A 6,224-nucleotide genomic window follows, 5' to 3' on the forward strand; every position below is an offset into this window, starting at 1 on the left:
TTCCAAAAGAACACGACAACGAAAGTGTAATATATTTTGTCGGCTGCTAGGAGAGAGATCTGCGATGATGAGGCGATAGTAGCGATCCTAGTGGTGGGCAACTGCCCATGTTTGCATTTTTACTACATATTGAGCTTCGCGACTGTGACAATACCTAGCACCAATTAAATTTGTAATCTCCGCGCAAGTGTTGCTGGGAATAAAATACAGCCAACATATATTGCACCAATCAAATTTGTAGTCGACGCGCAAGTGTTGCTGGGAATTCGATATAATTATACAACAAACACCAATCAAATTAAATAATCGCCGCGCAGGTCCTGCTGGGAATACAATACCTAGCACCAATTAAATTTGTAATCTCCGCGCAAGTGTTGCTGGGAATAAAATACAGCCAACATATATTGCACCAATCAAATTTGTAGTCGACGCGCAAATGTTGCTGGGAATTCGATATAATTATACAACAAACACCAATCAAATTAAATCATCGCCGCGCAGGTCCTGCTGGGAATACAATACCTAGCACCAATGACATTTGTAATCGCCGCGCAAGTGTTTCTGGGAATAAAATGTAGCCAACATACTTTGCACCAATCAAATTTGTAGTCGACGCGCAAGTGTTGCTGGGAATTCAATATAATTATACAACAAACACCAATCAAATTAAATCATCGCCGCGCAAGTTCTGCTGGGAATACAATACCTAGCACCAATGAAATTTGTAATCGCCACGCAAGTGTTTCTGGGAATAAAATGTAGCCAACATACATTCCACCAATCAAATTTGTAGTCGCCGCGCAAGTGTTGCTGCGAATTGAATATAATTAGCCTATACTTCGAACATTAAGGGGCAAAGCTTGCTGGGTAGTGGCACCAGAGTTAAATCAGCTGATCTAGGACGGGAAAGCGAATTGGAATATGGAAAGTCCATTGTGTGTTTAGTGAAATACAAGTGTTTTGAATTGATTTTGGGGCAAAAAAATGAGAAATAACGATAATATTTCGTAGGTGGGTACACTTACTACTTATTAATAACCTCACTGCAATGCATTAAAGTGCGATAATGTTATTTAATGATGTTTATTTATTTCGTAAAATTTCAGTATACGATTTCTACACTGCCAGAAATTTATCTTAAGAAAAGAGCAGATTTGTCTGCGTTTGCCGAATGTGTATCATCACGCTTACGAATTTAAATACATAAAAACAAATAGGCCTACCTCAAGTTACTACCATAATTGTTTCGTGTTCCTCTTTCAGTTTTGCAGTCGAATCTTCAGTAGGTCTCAAGTTATTGCAAGAAAGTAATTACAGTGTGTCCTATTCAATTGTAAAAATGGTAATGTCTTGTGCAGCATATAATTGCACCCAAAGGTTTAAAAAAAGGAGCAAGATATCATTTCACAGGTAAGGATTAAATTTTTAACTCTTAATAGTACATTAAATAAGGTACACATACAATAAAATACATACATACATACTAGACGGGCTGATATCATCATAATTTATCGGCAGAAGGATAAGGGTGTCATTCTTGATCCCACAATCCGTTTTGAGATGCATGAGCAAGAGCCACAAGAGGTGTGTCGTGAAAAACAAGTCATATATGAGCCTTGTTGTCAGCATCTTGGAGCACAATACCACATTACACATTGGACAGTTTTTGGGCTCATGTTCGGTGCTCGTGGCACGATCCCACGTGAAACTTTAAATCAACTTAAACAATATAAAATTTCTGATGCAACGATTGATGCCATAGGATCTCACGTGTTAAAATCATCCTTAGCTATAATTAGTAATCATTTGTACCCAACAAAATTTTTATTGTAAATGATTTCCTACGTTTTCTTATCTTAATGTTTTTTCTTGTTCTTTCCAAATGTCACAAAATTGTTTTATTATTCTTTATGAATTGATTAGTAGGCCGATCTATCGAACCCTTATTTAGGGCGGCTTTTGTTTAAACAAATTTCATTCACTTTAATACCATAGTTGTTGACGAGCGAGTGTTGTATCATTCACATAGTGCATTGTGTTTGTGACAAGGCTAAGGTTCTTGGCTAAACTAGCGCTGAGGTAATTCCCTTATACACCTCGCATAATATATAGGCTATGTGTAATTAATGAAAGTTATTGACGTACAAGTGTTGCATCATTCACATAGTGCACTGCGTTTATGACATGACATTGTTTAACATATAACTAACATAACATGGTCGCTTCTAACCTAATTGTTTACTTTATCGATACCGTAGTTGTTGACGTAAAAGTGTTGCATCGTTCACATAGTGCGTTGTGTATGACATGGCGTTGTTTAACATACGTTATATAAGTAATTAACATAACATGGTTGCTTCTAACCTAACCTAGTAATTATATACTTTATTGATACCGTAGTTGTTGACGTGTAACTATTGCATCATTAACATAGTGCATTGTGTTTCTGATATGGTGTTGTTTAACATATAGGCTAAGTAACTAATTTCCGAAGAGTGAGGAGTAGTCTAAAGCATGGCTGGATGGAAGTCACACAGAAAGAAGTGGGCAAATAGCGGATACGAACGGTATCGATAAAGTAAATAAAACCAACTTTGTATAAATAGCCAGTGAAGCTATCGTTGAGGTAGTTCTGGTGATTTCGTGTGTGTGTGTGTGTGCGTGCGTGCGTGCGTGCGTGTGTGTCTGTGTGTGAGAGAGAGAGATCGTAAATGCAAATCATAACAAAAGCTTAAATGAACAACACCTAACCCGTCACAGATTCGTATATGCAAGGTGTACAAGCAGAGTACTGCAGTGCTAGTTTAGCCAAATAGCCTACAAGTATATGTGGGACACAATCACAATGTCTTCTTTTTTTTTTTTTTCCAGCTTCCCGTCTGATCCTGAGCTACTAAAAATGATTTATAAACATGAAAAGGGAGAATTTTCATCCATCGAAATATAATAAAATATGCTCAAAACATTTTGAGGATAGCTGTTTCGACAAGCAAAGGTTCGGCCATCCATTTCTTATAAATCGATCGGTGCCAACACTTTTCGATTTTCCTGAGCATCTCAAGAAAAAGGTTTGGCATCGCAAGCCTCCTAAACCTCGTGATGTAGGTCTAATTAATACTTCACAATCCTACAGCTCTGAACAACCAACAACAGTAGACCTATCACAGCACCCAACCTCAGTTGGAAACTCAAACGAAAGGATTAATACTTCACAATCCTTCAGCTCTGAAGAATCGACAACTGTAGACCTACCACAGCAGCCAACCTCAGTTAGAAATGAAAAGGTTTACGAGGAAACACTTCATGGGCGACTTTGAAGAGTGTGACATGAAGTCTCCTAAAAAGGCTAAAAAGTGCCTATTCATGGCTCAGAATACGATCAAGGATCAAAGAAAAAGAATTAGAAACTTAATGAAGAAAAATGTGAGATGTAAGAAGAAAATTAATTCTTTAAACACTTTAATTGTCCACTTACAAAAGGAACTGATGATAAATGAAAATGCTGCAACAGTGCTGAAGGTTGGTTACAGATATAGTTAAAATGTAATGTATTTTAAAAATCTTGTTTTAGTATTTTTATGTCAAGTCCCTACTATAAACTGGTCTTTAAAGGAATATGTCACTTGCTGGTTAGGTCAGGTGACATTGTTATAACAATTTTGTTCGAAAGAGGGTACATAATATATAGTGTGAGAATGGAGAAACACATAATGGAAAAACAAATCATTCACAGTATAGCAATTAATTTTACAATAGAATCTAACCTAACCCAACCCATGAGTGATCTAATCTAAGAAATTACCAACTTATTTGCATGTGCACTTTCATATGTTCATTGCCCTTAAAATGGGAACGTTGATGCTTTTATGGTTGCCCATATTATAATATTATTAAACAAAATTTTAAAAAATGAAATTGACTTTTCATAAATGATGTAAATAATGAGACAAAACAGCAGGATCTGAGAGATTTCATGGTTGTGTAAAACATAGAATGTTTCCATGGATGTTAAATTTAGAGCGTCAGGTATAGTATAGTTATCCATCCATCATGGCTCCTCCTGTTTTCCTAATACTGTATTTGTCTGTTATAGCTATGTTGTTGAATAAGGAAGCAAGAATTTAACTATTATTTTATTTTTCTCCTTAGACTGCATTTTCTGGTCCTGCAGAGGAGCTGTTTAAAAGAATGGTAAAAGGAAAAAAGATACTTATTCTCAGCAACTACGAAGTTTTGCCCTTACACTACATTTTTATTCAGCAAAAGCATACGAATATGTGAGGAAAACATTTAATACATGTCTTCCACATCCCCGTACCCTAAGAAGATGGTACCAGCATATTGATGGTTCACCTGGCTTTACACAGGAAGCATTAACAGCGCTTAAACTAAAAGCTGAAGAATCTGAAACATCAGGTAAATCAGTTGTGTGCAGCCTTCTCACAGATGAAATGGCCATTAGGAGTAAGATTGAATGGGATGGTAAGGAAACATGTGGCTATGTTGATATGGGAACTAAGATTGATGACGATTCACTACCAGAGGCGAGGGAGGCACTTGTGCTGTTAGTGAATGCTGTTAACGATTGTTGGAAAGTTCCAGTTGGATACTTTTTAATTGATAGTTTTTCAGGAGAGGAGAAAGCAAATTTAGTAACAAATGCACTTACAATGTTACATAATACTGGAATTCATGTTGTTGGTTTGACGTTTGATGGTGCTGCCAGCAATATAACAATGACTAAATATCTAGGGGTTGACATCTATCAAAATAGTGCAAAGACCTTTTTTTCACATCCAGTTACAAATGAACCAGTGTTTATTTTCCTTGATGCATACCAGGTAAGAAACTCCTTAGCCAGTTTAGATGTGATATACAACAGCGATGGCAGTGCAATAAAGTGGGATCACATATTAAAGCTAGTTGAGAAGCAACGTGAAGAAGGATTAACTCTGGCTACTAGGGTTAGAAAGCGTCATGTCAATTGGGAGTCAGAAAAAATGAAAGTTAAACTAGCTGCCCAAACTTTAAGTAATAGTGTATCCCAGGCACTTAATTACTTAAGAAACACTGGGTATGAAGAATTTCAAGACTCTGCCCCTACAGCTGAGTTAGTTGAATTATTCAACAATATCTTCGACATTTTGAACAGCCGCAATCTGTTGAAGAAAGGCTACAAGAGTGGGTTTTCCCCAAAGACTCAGTAATTGATTAAAGTGTATGTACATAAGGCAGAATGTTATATACTAGGATCAAAGGTTTCTAGTCCTACTGGAAGCTCTGTTGTCCAATCAAGGAAAAAGACTGTTTACTATGTTCTCTTCCTCTGTCTTCTAATCTCTTCACAGTAGGATCTAGATTTGTATTTGACTTTTTGTTTCTGTTATATTTTGTATCTTATACAGTTGTGTTTAATATGGTATTTAATACCGTAGTTGGGTTTAGGTCATATACTGTGATCCTTACCAAGTATCTGCAATTCTTTCATAGTAGGGCCTACATTTATATTTAACTTTTGGCTCTGTTATATTTTGTGTCTTGTGTATATTTTGTTTAATCCCTAAGAGTTGAGATTTAGGCCAAGACTATACAAATATTTTGCATGTGGGCATAATTATTACTTACTGGTACTATGATATCCTTAACCAGTGTCTGTATTTCTTCCATATATTTAACTTTCGGCTCTGTTATATCAATATGTTGAACAGCAACTTCATGCCGGTATGTCAGAAAATTCAATTTTACAGGAGAGCGAAAATAAAAATTAGTAATATTGAAAAGGAAGAAATGTCTGACGCAAGAGGACATTTAAATTTCTTCTTCTCAAGTTTCTATTCAAGCTTTGACTTAAAATATGTTTGCAGAGGATTCGGGAAAATTTCTTTGATAAGAATTAAGTGAAACCTGCTTTTGTTCATATTTTTGCCATAACAAGGTTGCTGTTGAACACCAATATTTTGTATCTTGTGTACATTGTGTTTAATACCTAATAGGTGGGGTTCAGGCATAGCTATACCAATTTTTCCCATGTATGCCTAATTAACTTTTTGGTTTTGTTACATTTGTATCTTGTTATTTTGTATCTTGTGCACATTGTATTTAGGGTCATTCCATGCCAATGCAACCAAAGGGTGATGCATAAACACCACCAAATTAGCTCTTTGGAAAGTCTGAAAATTAGAAATTTATTTGTCATATTTCAACATGAAATCCAGTTTTTATTT

The 6,224-nt window shown here is 35.9% G+C and overlaps 1 long non-coding RNA gene across 1 annotated transcript; it reads left to right on the forward strand.

Moving 5' to 3' along the window:
• Positions 1-876: 876 nt before the first annotated feature.
• Positions 877-4,419, forward strand: LOC138715696 (uncharacterized). Its single transcript, XR_011336550.1, has 3 exons — positions 877-1,011; positions 1,264-1,410; positions 4,150-4,419. It is a non-coding gene; the product is annotated as an uncharacterized lncRNA (long non-coding RNA).
• Positions 4,420-6,224: the final 1,805 nt, after the last annotated feature.

This window comes from Periplaneta americana, chromosome 15 (assembly GCF_040183065.1).
Source record: "Periplaneta americana isolate PAMFEO1 chromosome 15, P.americana_PAMFEO1_priV1, whole genome shotgun sequence".
NCBI classification, from domain to species: domain Eukaryota; kingdom Metazoa; phylum Arthropoda; class Insecta; order Blattodea; family Blattidae; genus Periplaneta; species Periplaneta americana.